The following is a 21,059-nucleotide window of genomic DNA, read 5'->3' as shown; positions in this document are numbered from 1 at the left end:
TGGCAGCTGTGGCCCCAGTTTATTTAATCATTTTTGAAGGGTTCAGAGGGCACCTTCAGGTCTTCCTCACACAGTGGCAGCAGTTAATTCTCCAGAAGATCCGATTGACCCAACTTCCTGGGGCTTCTGGAGACACTCTGTTGATAGGCCGCCCACAGGAAGGTTGGACAGATTGGTGGACCTCAGAAACCTGGTTTCAAACTGAAAATGGTCCTGTTTCATGTTTAAAAGCTAAGATGGTATGATTCCACCAACTGTTCCCTACCAAAAAGAGGAAGAAGCCTGCAGCTTCAAGATAAGAAGGCATGGATAGAGGTAGCAGAGCAGGTCAGCAGCAGAAGCGTGGTATCAAACTCCTGGATTCAATGTAGAAAACGGTTTGATGACCTACTGGATGGATGCATATCTCATACATTACACTCACTCATACATTTCTTCCCTTCTTGCAAGAGAAGAGAGTGCAGAACACCAGGGAGAGGCAGAGAACCATGTTAGATCCTCCAAAAAACTTAGAACTAATTAAGCACAGAGGTGGTACTGGAAATCTTTGAATCTCCTGGTGACACAATTAATTAAAACTCAACTACATATCATACTGGACTCAGTCTCATTTACTTGATTTCAATAATGAGTGAAATATGAAGATCCTCATAATGATAACTTGCAACATATTCTTATTTTTCCAGGATTGATTTGTGTCTTTTCTCTCCCATAGGGCCTTCAAGTGTGAAGCAGAAGTTGCTGGAGGTTGTTGATGATGATCCTTTAGAGGAGCTGAGTCCCTCTAAGGGTGCACCACCTCAGGACCATATTGATTTAATTTTTGGTTTCAAGTAGTTTATTGTATGTACAGAATTTGCTGCAAAATGAGTAAAATTTAATCCCGTGCCATAAGCTTTTGCTTCTTCAGCTTCTTCTGGGAAACCTTTTTCTTCTGAACAACCTCCTCCTCTGGTTTCAGAACAATCTGCTGCTTCTCAGTGAGGATCATCTCTATGTGGCATGGTGAGCTCATGCATGGGTTGATATGACCATGGGCATGGTAGGTTCACTTGAATGTGCTCAATCACTAAGGAATCCACATCAGACCCTTGAGTTCGGCATTGCTCTCTGCATTCTTTAGCATGTGCAGCAGAAATTCTGTGCTCTTTTTAGGCCAACGGCCTTGTGTCCATCGTCAGGCCTTAGCTTGTCCACACTTGCCAACTCCACTGTTGTAACATCGGAAAGAGACACACTGCCTCTTAATCACAACATCCTTCAGGAACTTGGTCGCTTTGCGGATATGCATGCCTTTGATAGTCTGGGCAGTTTCGTGAGTATTTTTTAAGTGCACTCGTAAGTTGGAACCCCTTGCCTTGCATGATTTAATGGGGTTCTCTGGGCCTAATGAGTAGCGGACCATCATGCACAAGCTCAGATACTCACACCTCAGTGGGACCACTTAGGGAGATAGTTGGGTTTTCACCTGGTAAGTCACAGGTGAGCAAAAGCAGATGTTGGAGACAGGGACAACAGTGGAAAGTTTATGTCGATGGGCACAGTCCCATCCAAGTTCTGCTCAGCTGGTCATAGGTGCTGTACTTCGAGGTCTATCGAGGAGAATCATTGACCAGCATGAGACAATGTGAGACAAAATGAAAGCCCTGTAATTGCAGATATTGGAAGGATCCTGCTCAAGCATGAGGGTGATGTCACAGACCACTGAGATGATGTCTCCTTCCATGGGTACAATGACCAGTGCCATGAATTCAAAATGAGTCCATATACACCTTCAACACCACCATGCAAACCCTGATGCCAATATATCTGTCACCTTTAAAAAGACAGATACCTTAGTCTTGACCTTAAAGAGCTGCACTTGTCTGCACCAAAGTTTTTCTCCAGCACAGTGGCAGCAGTGAAGTGTGTTTGATCCATGAGAGGGATGATGGCAAAAGGAAACATGGTAGTGGGGAGTCCACTTCTCACTCACAGCTCACTCTCAGTCAGAAGCTAACATACTGCCTCGCCTCCCGATGGCTGAGTCTGGCCCTTGCACAGGTACAGCTGGAGCAGTCTTCAGAGGTGCCCTCATGAGCTCCTAAACCCAAAGGAGGTCAGCCATGATCATTTCAGCAGCGAGAGCAGGAATGATCAGCCTGCCTCCACCTCTGATGGAGCAACACAGGTTGTACCATGCAGGAGTAGCAGAGAAAGAAAGAGCTAGGCTTTGTGGGACTACTTGGATAGCACATTTAGGGAGATGGGTCACACCACAGGTTAGGAGCATGCAGGGAGAGAGGGAATGGGTGACCACCAGAAAGTCTAGGAGGACCAGGCAGTGCAGACCAGATAGATTCAGAGGACTCATGCATTATCTCACTCAAGAACTGGCTTTCCATTTTGTGCAATGGTGAGAGAGATAATTTCACAGAGGAGTACAGTAAGAACCAAGTTCAGGGCACCACAGTTGGCTCAGCTGCACAGGCGGGAAGGAAGAAGAGTAGAAGAGGAACAGTGGTAGGGGGTTTGATAATTAGGGGAATAGACAAGCATTTCTGTGGCTGTAGATGTGACTCCAGGATGGTATGTTGCCTCCCTGGTACCAGGTTCAAGGATATTACAGATCAACTGTAGGACATTCTTAAGGGGGAGGGTGAACAGCCAGAGGTCGTGGTTCACATTGGTACCAATGATATAGGAGGAAAGAGGGATGAGGTCATGAAAGCAGATTATAGGGAGCTAGGTAGGACATTAAAAAGCAGGATCGCAGAGGTAGTAATCTTTGGATTACTATCAGTGCCACGTGCTAGTGAGCATAGAAATAGCGGGTCAGAGCTAATGAATGCATGGCTGGAGAGATAGTGTAGGCGGGAGGGATATTTCTGGGACTTTGGGACCCGTGCTGGGAGAGGTGGGAACTGTACAAGCCAAACGGTTTGCACTTCAGTGAGGCCAGAACCAATGTCCTTGCTGGGAGGTTTGCCAGTGCTGCTGAGGAGGGTTTAAACTAGTTTGGCAGGGGGGGTGGGAACCTGAAGGTAGACTCAGATGAAGCAAAATCAGAAATGGTAATGGAAGGCAGAAAATCAGTGAGTGAGTAGGAAGACAGAGGGAACAAAAGATAGGAAATAAAAAAAGAGAGTTTGACAGTGCTCAAGGGTATAAAGCAAATAAAGCAAATGAGCTGAGGGCACAGATAGAAACATGGCAGTATGATATCATAGCTATTACAGAAACATGGCTTAGAGGGACAAGAAAGGCAGTTGGTTCCTGGTTACAGGGTTTTCAGACGAGATAGAGAGAGGGATAAAAAGGGAAGTGGGGTGGAAATTTTGGTTAGAGAAGCAAATACAGCTGTGAGGAGGGATGATATGTTAGAAGATGCTTAATTTAGGCCATATGGATTAAGATAAGGGACAAAAAAGGGTCAGTCACACTCATGGGAGTGTACTGTAGACACCCAAACATACAGTGGGAGATAGGAGAGCAAATATGTAGGTAAATCTAAGAAGTGCAAAATGAATAGTGCAGTGATAGGGATTTTAACTACCCCAATATTAACTTCTATTCTATTTTCGATCTTTTCTCCCCACCACCGTCCCCTCCCCCCACCACACCCCCACAAGGGCCATCTGTCGCTTATTCATGTTGTTCTTTTCAGAGTGCTCACCCTTGCCCTGCTATTATCACATTCTGCTTTCTTACCTTAATGCCTCTATCAGCACCTCCTTTAGCCCTTACCACTAGCGTTTCCCTTTAGCCCTTACCACTAGCGTTTCCCTTTGTCTTGTTGTTCATTACATCTTTGTCAATCTCTCCTTTGCCCCCACCTATCATTGGCCTTCTATCCAGCTTCACCTACTCCACCCCCTTTAAATAGTATAAATTTCATCACATTGTTATTTCTCTTTAGTTCTCTTTAGTTCTGAAGAAGAGTCATACAGACTCAAAACGTTAACTCTGTTTTCCTCTCCGCAGGTGCTATTAGACCTGCTGAGTTTTTCCAGCATTTTCTGTTTTTGTTTCAGATTTCCAGCATCTGCAGTGTTTTGATTTTATCCAATATTAACTGGAATAGTTTTAGTGTGGAAGGAATAGAAGGAACAGAATTCTTAAGGCTTACAATTTGTTGATGGGTATTTTGGCGACTGGAAGGCTGTTTCCAGTGGGGTTCTGCAGGACTCAATACTAGGTCCCCTGATTTTTTTGGTATATATTAATGATTTTGACATAAATGTAGCAGGGATGATCAACATGTTTGCAGGGAACAAAAATTGGCCATGTGGTTGATAGTGAGGAGGATAGCTGTAGACGACAGGAAGGTATCAATGGACTGGCCCAGTGGGCAGAAAAGTAGCAAATGGAACTCAACCCAGAGAAGTGTGAGATGATGCTTTTGAGGAGGTCAAACAAAGCAAAGGAATACACAATAAATGGGAGGATATGGAGGAGTGTAGAGGAAGTGAGGGACCTTCGAATGAATGTCCACAAACCCCTGAAGGTAGCAGGACAGGTCAATAAGGTGGTCATAAAGGCACATGGAATCCTTTCTTTTATTAGCTAAGGCATAGAATTTAAGAGCAGGGAGGTTATGCTGGAACTATGTAAAATACTAGATAGGCCACAACTTGAGCACTGTGTGCATTTCTAGTCACCTCATTAAAGAAGGGACATAATTGCACCAGAGAGGGTACAGAGGAGATTTATGAGGATGCTGAGAGGGCTGGAAAACTGCAGCTATGAGGAAAGATGGAGTAGGCTGGGGTTGTGTTCCTTGAAACGGAGGAGGCTGAGGGGAGATTTGATTGAGATGTACAAAATAGTGAGGGGCCAGGGTAAAGTGGATGGGAAGGGCCTATGTATCTAATTAGCAGAGAGGCCAGTAACTAGGAGGCATAGATTTAAAGTGATTGTTAAAAGTATTAGAGGGGACATGGGGAAAAATATTTCGCTCACAGGGTTGTAGTGGCCTGGAATTCACTGCCTAAATGTGTAGCAGAGGCAGAAGCCATCAACTTATTTAAGAGGTGTCTGGACATGTACTTGAAGCGCAGTAACCATGCAGGGCTACAGACCAAGTGCTGGAAAGTGGTAATAGGCTAGGTGGCTTGTTTTTCGGCCGGCTCAGAAACAATCGGCCAAGTGGCCTCTTTCTGTGTGTAAACTTTCTATGATTCTATGATTAAAAACTGTGATTGATTATGCCAATTAAAAAAATAAATGAACAATTATGAAGAATAGCGTTTAAAGCTTACAAGGTTAAAAAGGTATCAAAACGGAATAACCAAGTGATTAACATCAGTTGCAGAGATTGTAGGATCAGGAAATTAGACGTTTTTAATATATGTTAATATGATAATAATCCTCAGGGTGGATTTTCAATTCTGGGTTGGGAATCCTGCTCCTGATTTTGGTCCAGGTTTCGACTACGTGTGATAGCCATGTCACTGCGCGTGACACAGTTTTCAAACAGGGATTATCTAATTTGTCTGGAGACATGTTTGATGCCCAATCAGCAGCACCAAAAGCAGCCCAGAGGGCGGGCACAGTCACCAGGAGCTCTTCAAAAAGATGAGCAGCAGCTATGACCGGGCATGCCATTCACTGTGGTAATGCCAGCCTAGGGAGAGCGGGAATAAAAACAGTAAGTGCTGGAAAATCTCAGCAGGTCTGACAGCATCTGTGGAGAGAGAAACAGAGTTAATGTTTCAAGAGTTAACAGAGTTAACCATTCTTCAGAGCTAAAGAGAAGTAAAAATGTGATGAAATTTATACTGTTTAAAGGGGGTGGAGTAGGTGAAGCTGGATAGAAGGCCAGCAATAGGTGGGGGCTAAAGACATTTTGACAAAGATGTCATGGACAAAAAGACAAAAGACAAGTGGCATAACGGTAAGAAAGCAGGATGTGTTAAAAGCAGAACAAGGGTCAGCACTCGGTAAAAGAACAACATGGAACAAGTAACAGATGGCCATTTTGGGGATGGGGCAGGGAGGGAGGGTGGTGGTGGGGGAAAAAAGGATAGAAAAAGGGATAAAAAGGGGGTGTAAAAAAATCGAAAAAAACAATGAAAAAAATCAATAAAAATAAAAATAAGTAGTTAGAAAATAAAAATAAATTTTAAAAAAGGGATTAAAAAGGGGTGAAGATGTAGGAGAGAGTTCATGGCCTGAAGTTGTTGAACTCAATATTAAGTCAGGAAGGCTGTAAAGTGCCTAATCGGAAGATGAGGTGCTGTTCCTCCAGCATGCATTGGGCTTCACTGGAACATTGCAGCGGGCCAAGGACAGACATGTGGGCATGAGAGCAGGATGGTGCGTTGTAATGGCAAGCGACAGGAATGTCGGGGTCATGCCTGCAGACAGACCGAAGCTGTTCCGCAAAGCGGTCACCCTGTCTGCATTTAGTCCCCCAATGTAGAGGGGACCGCATTGGGAGCACTGAATGCAGTAGACCAAATTGAAGGAGATGCAAGTGAAGCTCTGCTTCACCTGAAAGGAATGTTTGGGCCCTTGGACGGTAATCAGGGAGGAAGTAAAGGGGCAAACATTGTAACTTTTGCAATTGCATGGGAAGGTGCCATGAGAAGGGGATGAGGTGTTGGGGGTGAAGGAGTGGACCAGGGTTCCCCAGAGGGAAGGGTCCCTATGGAATAGTAGGGGGCCTGAGGGGGAGATGTGTTTGGTGGTGGCATCATGCTGGAGTCGGCAGAAATGGCGGAGGATAATCCTTTGAATGCAGAGGCTGGTGGGGTGAAACGTGAGGACAAGGAGGACCCTATCATGGTTCTAGGAGGGAAGGGAAGGTACTGGAGTGCTACTTTGGGCTACAGTAGAGTGCTTAAGTTGGAGTTTGGTAACTGAGGGAATTCGGTGAGGAGGGAACAAGGTGATCCTTTGAGTACCGAGAGTACGGTCGGGTAAGTATTTACTACTTTTGTCACTTATAGTTTTTAAGATCTTATTTTGTGGTTCATCATTTGTAAGGGCTATATTCTGTAACAACAATGAGCAGGGAAGAAGGGCCCAAGAGTAATTGATACTACTTGATATTAAGTATTTTCCAAAAGGTTTAATTAAATTTAAAGGGGTAAGTCATGGCAGAAGAGCTCAAAGCCATGGTGTGCTCCTCCTGCTCTATGTGGGAAGCCGGGATCATTTCCAGTGCCCAGGGCCAGCATGTGTGCGGGAAGTGTCTCCAGCTGCAGCTCCTGGAAGCCCAGGTTTTGGAGCTGGAGCAGCGGCTGGGAACACTGTGGAGCATCCGCGAGGTGGGGAGTTTCGTGGATAGCACATATAAAGAGATGGTCACACCGCAGGCTAAGAGTCCACAGGCATGAAGGGAATGGGTGACCACCAGGCAGAACAAGAGGACTAGGCAGGCAGTGCAGGAATCCCCTGTGGTTATTCCCCTGCAAAACAGAAATACCGCTTTGGATACTGTTGGGGGGGAATGGCCTCTCAGGGGAAAGCAGCAACAGCCAAATTTGTTGCATCACGGTTGGCTCTGCCACACATGGGAGGAGTATAAAGTGTGGGAATGCAATAATTTTAGGGGATTCAATTGTAAAGGGAATAAATAGGCGTTTCTGTGGCCGCAAATGAGACTCCAGGATGGTATGTTACCTCCTTGGTGCTAGGGTCAAGGATGACTCAGAGCAGCTAGAGGACATTCTGAAGGGGGAGGGTGAACAGCCAGTGGTTGTGGGACACATTGGTATAAACGGCATAGGTGAAAAAAGGATAGAGGTATAAAAGCAGAATATAGGGAGTTAGGAAGTAAGTTGAAAAGTAGGACCTCAAAGGTAGTGATCTCAGGATTACAACCAGTGCCACGTGCTAGTCAGAGTAGAAATAGCTGGATATATTGGATGAATATGTGGCTGAAGAGATGGTGTGAGGGGGAGGGTTTCAGATCCCTGTGACATTGGGACCAGTTCTGAGGGAGGTGGGACCAGTACAAACTAGATGGGTTACACCTGGGCAAGACTGGGACTGATGTCCTCGGGGGAACATTTGCGAAAGTGGTTGGAGAGGGTTTAAATTAAAATGGCAGGGGGATGGGAACCTATGCAAGGAATCAGAGGAGGGGGAAACAAGGACAAGAACAAAAGACAGAAAGGGGAATAAGAAAAGTGATAGGCAGAGAAATCAAGGACAAGAATCAAACAGGGCCTCAGTGTACAATAGTGGGAACAGGACAAGTAATGTTAAAAAGACACACCTTAAGGCTTTGTGCCTTAACGCGAGGAGCATTCACAATAAAGTGGATGAATTAACCGTGCAAATATATGTAAACAGGTATGATATAGTCGGCATTACGGAGACATGGCTGCAGGGTGACCAGGGTTAGGAACTGAACATCCAGGGGTATTCAGTATTTAGGAAGGACAGACAAAAAGGAAAAGGCAGTGGATTTGCATTTCTGGTTAAAGAGGAAATTAACACAATAATGAGAAAAGATATTAGCTCCGACAATGTGGAATCTGTATGGGTTGAGCTGAGAAACACTAAGGGGCAAAAAACGTTAGTGGGGGTTATATATAGACCCCCAAACTGTAGTAGTGATGTTGGGATTGGCATTAAACAGGAAATTAGAGATGCATGCAATAAAAGGAACACCTGTAATTATGGGTGACTTTAATATGCATATAGATTGGGCAAATCAAATTAGTAACAAAACCTTAGAGGAGGAATTCCTGGAGTGTATATGGAATGGTTTTCTGGACCAATACATTGAGGAACCAACGAGAGAACAGGCCATCCTAGACTGGGCATTGTGTAATGAGAAAGGAATAATTGGCATTCTAGTTGTGCGAGACCCCTTGGGGATGAGCGACCATAATATAATAGAGTTCGTCATCAAGATGGAGAATGACGTAGTTGATTCTGAGACTGGGGTCCTGAATCTTAAAAAAGGAAACTACGATGGTATAAGACGCGAGTTGGCTATGATGGATTGGGAATCATTACTTAAAGGGATGTCGGTGGATAGGCAATGGCAAACGTTCAAAGAGCACGTGGGTGAACTGCAACAATTGTTCATTCCTGTCTGGCGCAAAAGTAAAATAGTGGCCAAACCATGGCTTACAAGGGAAATTAGAGATAGTATTAGATGCAAGGAATAGGCATACAAATTGGCCAGAATAAACAACAGAACTGAGGATTGGGACCACTTTAGAATTCAGCAAAGGAGGACCAAGGGATTGATTAAGAAGGGGAAAGTAGAGTACAAGAGTAAGCTTGCGGGGAACATAAAAACTGACTGTAAAAGTTTCTATAGGTATATGAAGAGAAAACGATTGGTGAAGACAAATGTAGGTCCCTTACAGTCAGAAACAGGGGAATTTATAATAGGGAACAAAGAAGTGGCTGATCAACTAACTACATACTTTGATTCTGTCTTCACAAAGGAGGATGCAAATAGCATACCAGAAATTTTGGGGAACACAGGGTTTAGTGAGAGGGAGGAACTGAAAGAAATCAGTATTAGTAGGGAAATGGTGTTGGAGAAATTGATGGGATTGAAGGCCGATAAATCCCCGGGGCCTGATATTCTACATCCCAGAGTACTTAAGGAAGTGGCCCTAGAAATAATGGACGCATTGGTGGTCATCTTCCGAGATTCTATAGACTCTGGAACAGTTCCTACAGATTGGAGAGTAGCTAATGTAACCCTGCTATTTAAAAAGGGAGGTGGAGAGAAAACAGGGAATTATAGACCAGTCAGCCTGATGTCAGTAGTGGGGAAAATTCTAGAGTCCATTATAAAAGATTTAATAGCTGAGCACTTGGAAAACAGTGGCAGAATCGGACAGAGTCAGCATGGATATATGAAAGGGAAATCATGCTTGACAAATCTACTGGAATTTTTCGAGGATGTAACTAGTAGAGTTGATGAGGGGGAGCCTTTGGATGTGGTTTATTTGGGATTTCAGAGGGCTTTTGACAAAGTCCCACATAAGAGATTAGCGTGTAAAATTAAAGCACATGGGGTTGGGGGTAATGTATTGAGATGGATAGAAAACTGGTTGGCAGACAGGAAACAAAGAGTCTTTTTCTGAACGGCAGGCAGTGACTTGTGGGGTACCGCAGTGATCGGTGCAGGGACCCCAGCTATTCACAATATATATTAATGATTTATCTGAGGGTACTAAATGTAATATCTCCAAATTTGCAGATGACACAAAGCTGGGTGGGAGGGTGAGCTGTGAGAGGATGCAGAGATGCTTCAGTATGATATGGACAAGCTGAGTGAATGGGCAAATGCATGGCAGATACAGCATAACGTGGATAAATGTGAGGTTATCCACTTTGGTAGCAAAAACAGGAAGGCAGATTATTATCTGAATGGCTATAAATTAAGAGAGGGGAACGTGCAACGAGACCTGGGTGTCCTTGTACACCAGTCGCTGAAGGTAAGCATGCAGGTGCAGCAGGCGGTAAAGAAGCCAAATGGTATGTTGGCCTTCATAGCCAGAGGATTCGAGTACAGGAGCAGGGGTGCCTTGCTGCAATTATACAGGGCCTTGGTGAGACCACACCTGGAATATTGTGTGCAGTTTTGATCCCCTTATCTGAGGAAGGATTTTCTTGCTATAGAGGGAGTACAGCAAAGGTTTACCAGACTGATTCCTTCGGATGGCGATTCGCACTGAACAATTTCTCCTTTAACTCCTCTCACTTCCTCCGAATATAAGGTGTGGCTATGGGTACCTGCATGGTCCCCAGTTATGCCTGTCTCTTTATGGGGTATGTGGAACATTCCTTGTTCCAGTCCTACTCCGGCCCCCTCTCAAAACTCTTTCTCCAGTACATCGATGATTACTTCGGTGCTGCTTCATGCTCTCGTCGGGACCTGGAAAAATTTATTAATTTTGCTTCCAATCTCCACCCCTCCATCACTTTCACATGGTCCATCTCTGACACTTCCCTTCCTTGACCTCTCTGTCTCAATTTATGGTGATAGACTGTCCACCAATATCCATTACAAGCCTACAGACTCCCACAGCTACCTCAACTACAGCTCATCACACCCCGCTTCCTGTAAGGACTCCATCCCATTCTCTCAGTTCCTTCGCCTCCGTCGCATCTGTTCTGATGATGCTACCTTCAAAAACAGTTCATCTGACATGTCCTCCTTCTTCCTTAACCGAGGTTTTCCACCCATGGTAGTTGACAGGGCCCTCAACCGTGTCCGGCCCATCTGCCGCGCATCCGCCCTCATGCCTTCTCCTCCCTCCCAGAAACATGATAGGGTCCCCCTTGTCCTCACTTATCACTGCACCAGCCTCCGCATTCAAAGGATCATCCTCCGCCATTTCCGCCAACTCCAGCATGATGCCACCATCAAACACATCTTCCCTTCACCCCCCCCTGGTGGCATTTCATAGGGATCATTCCCTCCGTGACACCCTGGTCCACTCCTCCATCACCCCCTACTCCTCAACCCCCTCCTATGGCACCTCCCCATGCGAACGCAGAATATGCAATGCCTGCCCCTTCACTTCCTCTGTCCTCACCGTCCAAGAGCCCAAACACTCCTTTCAAGTGAAGCAGCATTTCACTTGCATTTCCCTCAACTTAGTCTACTGCATTCGTTACTCCCAATGCGGTTTCCTCTACATTGGAGAGACCAAACGCAGACTGGGTGACCGCTTTGCAGAACACCTTCGGTCTGTCCGCAAGCATTACCCAGACCTCCCTGTCGCTTGCCATTTTAACACTCTACCCTGCTCTCTTGCCCACATGCCTGTCCTTGGCTTGCTGCATTGTTCCAGTGAAGCACTTTGCAAACTGGAGGAACAGCACCTCATCTTCCGACTAGGCACTTTACAGCCTTCTGAACTGAATATTGAATTCAACAATTTTAGATCTTGAACTCCCTCCTCCATCCCCACCCCATTTCTGTTTCTTCCCCCTCCTTTTTGTTTTTTCCAATAATTTATATAGATTTTTCTTTTCCCACCTATTTCCATTATTTTTAAATGTATTCCACCCATGGTTTATTTCACCCCACCCCCATTAGAGCTACCTTGCTTGTCCTGCTCTCCACTCTTAATTAGCACATTCTTTTAGATAATATCACCACCTTCAACACCTCTTTGTTCTTTTGCCTGTGACATCTTTTGGTTATTCCCTCCTATCACTACTTGCTTGTCCCAACAAACCCCCCTCCTTCTCCGCCCCCCCACCTTAAACCAGCTTATATTTCACCCCTTTCCTATTTTTACTTAGTTCTGTTGAAGGGTCATGAGGACTCGAAACGTCAACTTTGCTCTTCTCCGCCGATGCTGCCAGACCTGCTGAGTTTTTCCAGGTATTTCTGTTTTTGCTTCAGATGGCGGGACTGACACCTGAGGAGAGATTGAGTCGGTTATGATTATATTCGCTGGAGTTCAGAAGAATGAGGGGGGATCTCATAGAAACCTACAAAATTCTAACAGGACTAGACAGGGTAGATGTAAGAAGGATGTTCCCGATGGTGGGGCGTCCAGAACCAGGGGTCACAGTCTGAGGATACGAGGTAGACCATTTAGGACTGAGATGAGGAGAAATTTCTTCACCCAGAGAGTGGTGAGCCTGTGGAATTCACTACCACAGAAAGTAGTTGAGGCCAAAACATTGTATGTTTTCAAGAAGGAGTTAGATATAGCTCTTGGGGTGAAAGGATCAAAGGATATGGGGAGAAAGCGGGAGCAGGCTATTGAGTTGGATGATCAGCCATGATCAAATGAATGATGGAACAGGCTCGAAGGGCCAAATGGCCTACTCCTGCTCCTATTTCCCATGTTTCTATGAGGGCAAAGGCGCAGGAGATGGGTTGGACACGGTTGAGGATTAATGTGCAAATGCCTGGAGAAGGGGAATAGTTCCAGGAATTTCATCTACTCACTGTCATGCTGGCAGGTTTTCACTTTATTAGCCCATTCTCAGAGCTCTTGCAATCTCCTTTCTGTATTGGTTGTTGTAGGTTCTCCAAGTGTACATCTGCTAAGCTCACCAATAAGTGCGAGCACTTGCCCACCTCAATGTGCCGGAGATCTGCCCATCATAGCCACATTAATGTCCTGGCACTTGAGCGTACAACATTGAGCCTTTCCTACTTTGTGGTTATTTGTATTGTGCCCACAAGCGCCCTGTGACAATGTACACATGCAACACTGGGCTATACATTCATTTTAGCTTCCTCTCACCTAAACACCCACAGAGGTCAGCAATGATAAATCCAAATGGTAATGTGTTGCAGCCAATGGAGACTGTCAGCATACTCTTGATGCACATATGTTAGCTTGATGCAAATACCATGTTGAGGGCAGCAATGGGCTAGGAGTGAGTGTGTAAAGAATCCAATGTGTGCTCTTTCTTATCAACGAGGTGTCACCTTGAGGACTCGATGGGGTGGTAACATTTTTGACTTCGCAAGGTCCAGGGCTGGCCATGAGGGGATGTCATTATAATGGTTGACTGTGGTAGTGCACTCCAGTATTACATACTGTATGGTTGTCTGTACTAGATAGGGGTCAGTTGACCTGGGAATTGGAGGTTAGATAGCACATGTTGCAGCCTGCCTCGATAGAATTTACTGCAGAGATATGTGTTTATGTTAGGAAAATGTGTTATCAATAAAGTTAGCTCAGCTACAATGTCAACAGCCTGTGTGCATCATTGAAACAAAAAAACAAGACATGGTATCAGAAGTAAACGAAATGCAACAATGGAGATTCTGAAACCACCTACAGAGCTCAGTTTGGAGTGAAATCTCGCTGAAAATTGAGGAAGGTTCCGTACAGACTTCCAGCTTTCTTCACATAGCAGGGGAAGCGACACTCAAAGTCTATAACTTATTCACGTTTGAAAGTGATGAGAAACGAAATGATTTGAAAGAAATAATGGAAAAATTTGAAGCCTACTACAGCCCAAAGAATCACTGATCCAAGATTAGAATAATTTGCAGAATTGCAAACGACACTCTGAGAGAACAGCTTTTGAGAGAAGTTGACCTCACACTGGAGAAAACAATAAATATCTGCAGAGTGGCAGAGACAAAGAAATGCCAGATTAAACAGATGACTGAAGATGATAAGCTATACACGGTCAAGCAGTTAGATGCAGTTAAACAGAAACAGCCCTGGGAAAGAACAAATGAATAGTCTGAATGTAAAAATAACAAAACTGCTATTAAAACATTTAAATGCAGCCGATGCGGAACAGAGCATTTACTGTGTAGTTGTCCAGTCTACGGAAAGCAGTGTAAGAACTGTGATAAACTAAATCACTTAATTAAGATGTGTAAATTAAAGAAAGTGCAAATGATTGACACAGGTACTGAAACTGAACTTTTCGTAGGTGCAGTACAACAAATTTCAAAGAAGATGAATGGAAGGTTGATTTTAAAATTGGCAACATGATGGTGAATTTCAAGCTTGACAAAGGTGCACAAGCAAATGTCATTCCTATAGCCTGTATTGTAGGGTAAGCAAAGAAAAACAGCTAACTGAAACAAAAGTGAAGCTGTTTTCTTATTCAGGTGAAAAAATTGCAGTAGAAGGCAAGTGAACACTTAAAGTGTACTACAAAAAACAGTCTCAAACATTTCCATTCATGGTAAAAACTGATGCAAAACCCATTCTTGGAACCAAAGCTTGTGAAAATCTAAAGCTAATCAAGAGAATAATGGCTGTCACCACTGATGACATCCTGAGCGAGCATAAAGATGTGTTCCAGGGGATTGTTTGCTAAAAGGAGAACACACCATCAAGATTGATAAAACTGTGGCACCCAAAATATATCCTCCCAGGAAAATACCAGCAATGTTGAGAGGCCGACTGAAAGCAGAGTTTGACAGGATGGAGAAACTTCATATTATCAAGAAAATTAAATAAACCCACAAAGTAGGTTAATCCAATTGTAATAACCAGATGGGAATTTGTGAATCTGTCTAGATCCCAGAGACCTAAAGCAGGCAGTACAAAGAGAGCATTACCAGTCGTCCGCTGTAGAAGAGATCATGTGAAAGCTGGATGAACGCAGCTCCTATCTCTGTACCTTCACCACACCATACAGGCGAAACAGGTTTTTATGCTTACCTTTTGGGATTAATTCAGCTCCGGAGGTGTTCCACAGAACAGTGAAGCAGCTGTTTGAAGGGTTAGAGGGCATGGAAACCTATATCGAAAATGTGTTGGTCTGGGAGCCTCATGAGAGCGTGACCACGGCTGAGGCAGCTGCTGGCCAGAGCTAGAGAAAGGGACCTCAATTTAAAGAAGGAAAAGTGCAAAATAGGTCTTCATGAAATCTAGTACTTGAGACATGTGCTAACAAGTGAGGGACTGAAACAGGACCAGAGTGAAATGGAAGCAATCATGAACATGCCACCCACAGAATGACTTGGAAAGATTTTTGGGAATGGTGACCTATCTTGGGAAATTCATTCTGAACATGTCAGACCTGACAGCACCTCTCAGAACTTCTACAAAATTATGTGGAATTGCACTGGGAACAAAGTCACCAGGAAGCTTTGACCAGTCTGAAGAGAACACTGACACAGGCACCAGTGTTAAAATATTATGACTTTAGTTAGCCAGCCAAGATCTCAGTAGACACTTCAAATACTGGCCTGGGAGCTGTCCTCTTGCAAAATGAGATACCAGTGGCACACGCTTCAAAGGCAATGACTGAAACACAGCAGCGGTGTGCCCAAATAGAGAAAGAAATGCTAGCAATTGTGTTTGGCCTAGAATGCTTCTGTCAATGGCAAAGACATGGAGGTAGAGTCTGATCATAAGCCTTTGGAAGCTATACTTAAAAACCCCTGAACTGTGCACCACCAAGAATCCAAAGGGGACTAATACATCTGCGTAAGTACCAGGTCAGAATTAAATACAAACCGGGCAAGGAAATGTACATTGCAGACACTCTGTCACATGCATACCTACCCATCACGGAGGAAGAGGATAAAGAAACGGAAGCACAGGTTCACATGCTGACAAAGAACTTACCTGTGGCTGTAACCAAACTGGATGAGATCAGGGAAGTGACCAAGAACGACGCTGCCCTGAGAAAACTGCAGCAGATTGTGCAAACTGGCTGGCCCACACATCGGAGCCGAACCTCTTCTGCTGTACAAGAGTACTGGAACTTTTGTGAGGAGTTTCATGTATCAGAAGGAATACTTTTCAAGGGAGAAACGATCATAATTCCTGCAACACTGAGGAAAGAAATGCTGCAGCGCATACAGGAAAGTCACCTCGGCATAGAAACATGCAGGAGAAGAGCTCGAAATGTAATGCATTGGCCTGGAATGGGAGCACAAATCAGTGAAATGGTGATTGTGTGTGCAGTGCGCCAAAAGTACAGTAAATCGCAACAAAAAGAATCACTTCAACCACATAGTGCTCCAGAGAGGCCCTGGCAGGAAATTGAAGTGGACTTGTTCACATTTGACAACAGTGAGTACCTACTAGCAGTAGATTATTACCCAAAGTTTTTTTGAGCCTGTGCTGCTGAGAAATGATAGTAAGAGCATCACTGTAATTCACTATTTAAAATCAAATTTTTGCTCGCCACGGCATACCTGAAGTGCTCATCTCAGGTAACGGTCCACAATTCTCAGGCACTGAGTTTCGCAAATTTGCACAGGACTGGGAGTTTTGCCACACTACGTCAGGTCCCAAATATCCACTATCGAATGGAATTGTGGAACATACCGTGCAGACCTTAAAACACCTGTTGAAGAAGGCAAAGGTGGACGGAAGAGACCCCTACCTGGCTTTGCTGTATTTCAGGAATACTCCATTAGAGGACATTGGATCATCTCCAGCACAGCTCCTGATGGGGAGAAGACTAAGAACTCAGCCTCCAACTGCGCCCCAACTGTTATTTCCACAGCCAGTGAGCTACAGCCTGCAGGACCTGCTCAAACTGAGGCCACAGAAACAGAAACAGTACTTTGATAGATGTGCCCGACCTCTGCCTGACTTGAACATGGGAGAGACAGTAAGGATTCAACATGAAGCGATCTGGAATCCTGCTGTTGTCACAGGAATCACAGGAGAACCAAAGTCTTACATAGTGCAAACTCCAAACAGACAACAGTACAAGAGAAACTAGAAATTCTTACGGAAAACAAATGAAATGCAACCCTGCTCTGAATCAGAAAGCGTCGCTGAAGATCAAAATCCAGAATGCACCAGTGAAGCAACAGATAACCAGACAAAGCCTGAGAGTCCTGAAAACTATCCAAGGGGTGATCGTAACACAGAGCTGGAGAAGGCCCCTTGTCCTTCAAAATCACCTCTGTCACCATTCAGAACATCCAGTGGAAGATTTGTGGAAAAACCACAGAGATACAGAGATGAGTAAAAGACAAGACAGGCTGATCAAAACAAAGTGAGAAAGAATAGATAAGAGACTTTGGGCAACATTCTCCCCCCATCGGGGGGGATGGGCAGGAGCAGGCGGGTTCCTGATTGGCGCCCCCAGTCAGGGGCGCACCGCCATTTCACATTTGGCCTGCCCAGCGTGATGCCCGCCAGGAAGCGCTATGTGCTCCCTGTGCGGGCAGGTTGGGGAGGGGGGATTCCCTGAGCTGGGAGTGTGCTCAAAGTGCTGCCTCAGGGAGATCGGCTCTGGTTTGAAAATTTCAATAAAGTAGGGGAAAAAAATTACTGATATGTCCACTCATGTGCCACTGTCACATGAGCTGGGATATATCAATTTATTTTATTTAAGCATTTTATAAAAATTTAAATACCCTCATGAAACCTCATCCCACCCGTGGATGAGATTTCATGCGTTTTCAGAAGTCCACCTGGGCTCCCGGCCTGCCCACCAACCTTAAGGTTGGGCGGGCAGGTCCATTAATCATGTTAATTACTTTATTAATGGCCTTCATAGGCCTTTGACAGTTCAACGGGCGCACAGCCGATTCGGAGAGTCGATTCGAAAAAGGAGGCACTTTGATGTATGGCAGGCAATTTTGTGAACATGGTCCTCCACCGAAAGGTTCGGCTAAATGCAGGCCTGCATCCCTAACTGAGAGTGCTGACAATGAATGTGATGGATATGAAGATGAGACAGAGGACTGAGTGATCTCAAAATGGAGTAACACCTGCAGAACATCCTCAGCTGCCTTGGCACAAGTGTCAACTGATAGTTTTACCATCAAGATTTCATAGAATGTGTTGTTCTGTTGCTGGAGATGGATCTCCTTGAGGACCATTGACAAAATGAGACATACAGCCACGAGTCCACTGATTTCTTTGGAACAGCTCTTGCCTTTTGTAGGCTAACTGGGATCCTGGAGATACATTTGAAGAGGCAGCACCTTCTAACGCCTGATGCTGGGACACCCTCCTCCAGTTAGCGCCTCATCTAAGCAATGGCACATGGTCCCAAGGCTTCATCATCCTTCAAAGGATCAAACCAAAGCTTGCATCCCATGCCTTCCAATTGAAAACCTCAAACTTGCTCAATGAGGTCTTTTAATTGGCTCCACAAGTTCCTTTAACAGCCACTTATATTGGTGAAAATCCAGGTCAATGGCCATGAGTAGCGATTGATCAGGATCCCAAGCCTTGTCTTACAAGTCCTGTTTTTAATTCAGGGTGGGAGTCGTGTGGACAAGGCTGAGGTGGGTACAGCCCATCTTCAGATCTTAATTCACAGGCCTTATCCACAGGGCTCACATTAGTTTTCTGCTTGAACACAGGGGGCAACAGCAGGTTGTTGGCCAGCAAGAGTAGGAATTCATGGGGCAGGAGCCTGACCCCAGGGACCCAGAAGAATGGTCCTTGGCACTTTGTTAAGATGGAGTTTGGGAGAGGATCATAGTCAGGCAAAGGGAAATCGCAGGGCAGCAGTGGCCTTGCTTTTCTTTGCAAGGCCTAGCAAAGTACTCCTCTTCATCTTACCCCACGTGAAAGGTCTTTCGGCCTGAAGCATTAACTCTGTTGCTCTCGCCACAGATGCTGCCTGACCTGCTGAGTATTTCCAGCATTTAGTTTCTTCAATAATATTATTCCAGAAGGGCACTGCAAAAGTAAAACAAAACTTGTGCCGGAGATTCCCAAATTAAAATGTAAAAGAAAAGTCACATAAAAGATTTTAAAAGACAATTAAATTTGTGATACTTGGAAGGGATGACTGAGCAATAATGCTCAACTTCTAACTGAAAATAAAGTAATGGATCTTCCCTGCTGTTGTCCACGGATAACGAAAATTGAGTACATGAATAAATAATATGTTCCTCATCTACCGCAAATAGAAAAATAAATACATTTGTGTCCTTAATTTTCTGTAATTGCATAAATAACTAAATAAATCTATGCATGCAAAATCCTGTAGTCACATAAAGAAGTAATTAAGAGTGATTCGCTTAAACTACATAGGTAAATCGGGTTGCCTGGTCTGCTTTTGGCACTCATTATGTAATGATGAGAGATTGAAAATTTCTTGAAATATGTGCGCAATATATGCCATTAATTAATAAATAGTTAATAAAGAAATATGTAATTCTATACTTATATCCAACTGTATGCAACAAAATAGAGGAGGATTAGCTGGGAAGAGACAAAAATAATTAGACGATAAAAGTGCTTCCTTGCCAAAACTTTACCTTTGAAGTGTCACCCCCATTATGTAAACAAATAAGGCAATCAATTTGCAAGGCCCATAAACAGTAATGCGATTAATGAGCTAATAACTGTGAGTTGATAGAAATGATATTGGACCGCACACATGGGGAACATCCTGATCTTCTTCAAAAAAGTCTGGTGATTTCTTTTTACATCAACCTAAAGATGGAGATGTATATCTTAATCTAACATCTCATCTGAAAACCTTGGCTTCTGACAATGCAGTACTCCTTTCATATTGTACTGAACTGAGGCCAAGAAATTCAATAGTGCTATGCCTATCTTTCAGGCTCTAAACAGGTGCCTAAGCTTCTAAAATGGTGAATGGGAAGCTTGCATTCCTTATAAGCCAGAAATGTGCTGCCCATCATATTGTTATAGGTAGGGAAAAGGAGCCATAACCTTTCACATATGCAAATAAAGGGTTAATACCTGTTTGAAGAACCTCATGCAATATTTGGCTTCCAATGCCAAAATGGCTGCATTCAGAAAACCAGGTCTACATTCAAACTAATCAGTGGTCCACAAGGAACCATTGCAAATCACAACCAAAAAGTTAAATTTGTTATAAGTACTTAATAGAATGTGGAACTGGGAAGTGCAGGAGCACTTATTAAAATGATAGGTCATTGCCTGGCCACTGTCCCAATTGTGGCTTATAACTAGCCTGATGTAAATAAAGGTTTCTCATTCGGCATAATGGAGGAGTAGAATTTGTGTTAGCCAAACGTAATACAACATTTATGTGCTCAAACGTAACAAAATCACTTCAACTCATTAGGAAGCACATGATATCTCAGGTCCACAGTGGACAGGAAAGATATGAGAAAAATACATAGTAAATACACTATTTACATAAAAAGAAGATTAAAACAAAATACTCTTTGGCAAGCAATGGGGCAGGGAAATAACTGGCTGGAAGTAACAGTGAACAGAAGACAGGAAATAGCAAAATTATTAAGAATAGATCTATGAAAATGCACCAATTTCATTTCTTCTTAGGAGTTATGAACCAGAAGAAGCATAGTTGCTTCTATGTTACTTATAAAAGATAGGCCTTAAAAAGTATTACATGGATCCTAATTATGCAGAAATCTCTGGGCACGAGTGAAGTTCTGCAGAGATGGGGCAAACCTAAAAGGAAGAAAAGCTTGAATTGATGTAGCACCTTTAACAATTCCAAGATATCCCATAGCACCTCGCTCTCGGGGAAGTACTGTTGTGGTGCAATGTTTAGATGTTAAAAGGGCAACAAAAATGGCTGAAGCAACTTCAAGCCTTTTAGCCTAAAATCAACAGAAGGCTAAATAACAGAACCTAAGGTGCAGACTGGAGGATTACAGCAATAGTTTTACAAATACACCAGTGGTGCATTTAGAAAGGATGTAATTTGTCAGATAAGCATCATTTATTTCCTTGGAGTGATTAAGACAAAATAAG

General features: G+C 44.0%; 1 pseudogene; it reads right to left on the bottom strand.

The window, feature by feature from the left end:
• Nucleotides 1-815: 815 nt before the first annotated feature.
• LOC144693485 (large ribosomal subunit protein uL22 pseudogene) lies at nucleotides 816-1,405 on the bottom strand (annotated as a pseudogene).
• Between the last annotated feature and the right edge of the window lie 19,654 nt (nucleotides 1,406-21,059).

The sequence above is a fragment of the Cetorhinus maximus genome, chromosome 18, assembly GCF_964194155.1.
Source record: "Cetorhinus maximus chromosome 18, sCetMax3.hap1.1, whole genome shotgun sequence".
NCBI classification, from domain to species: Eukaryota; Metazoa; Chordata; class Chondrichthyes; order Lamniformes; family Cetorhinidae; genus Cetorhinus; species Cetorhinus maximus.
Note: the sequence above shows the minus strand (reverse complement) of the source record. Positions and strands in the feature narration are given on the sequence as shown.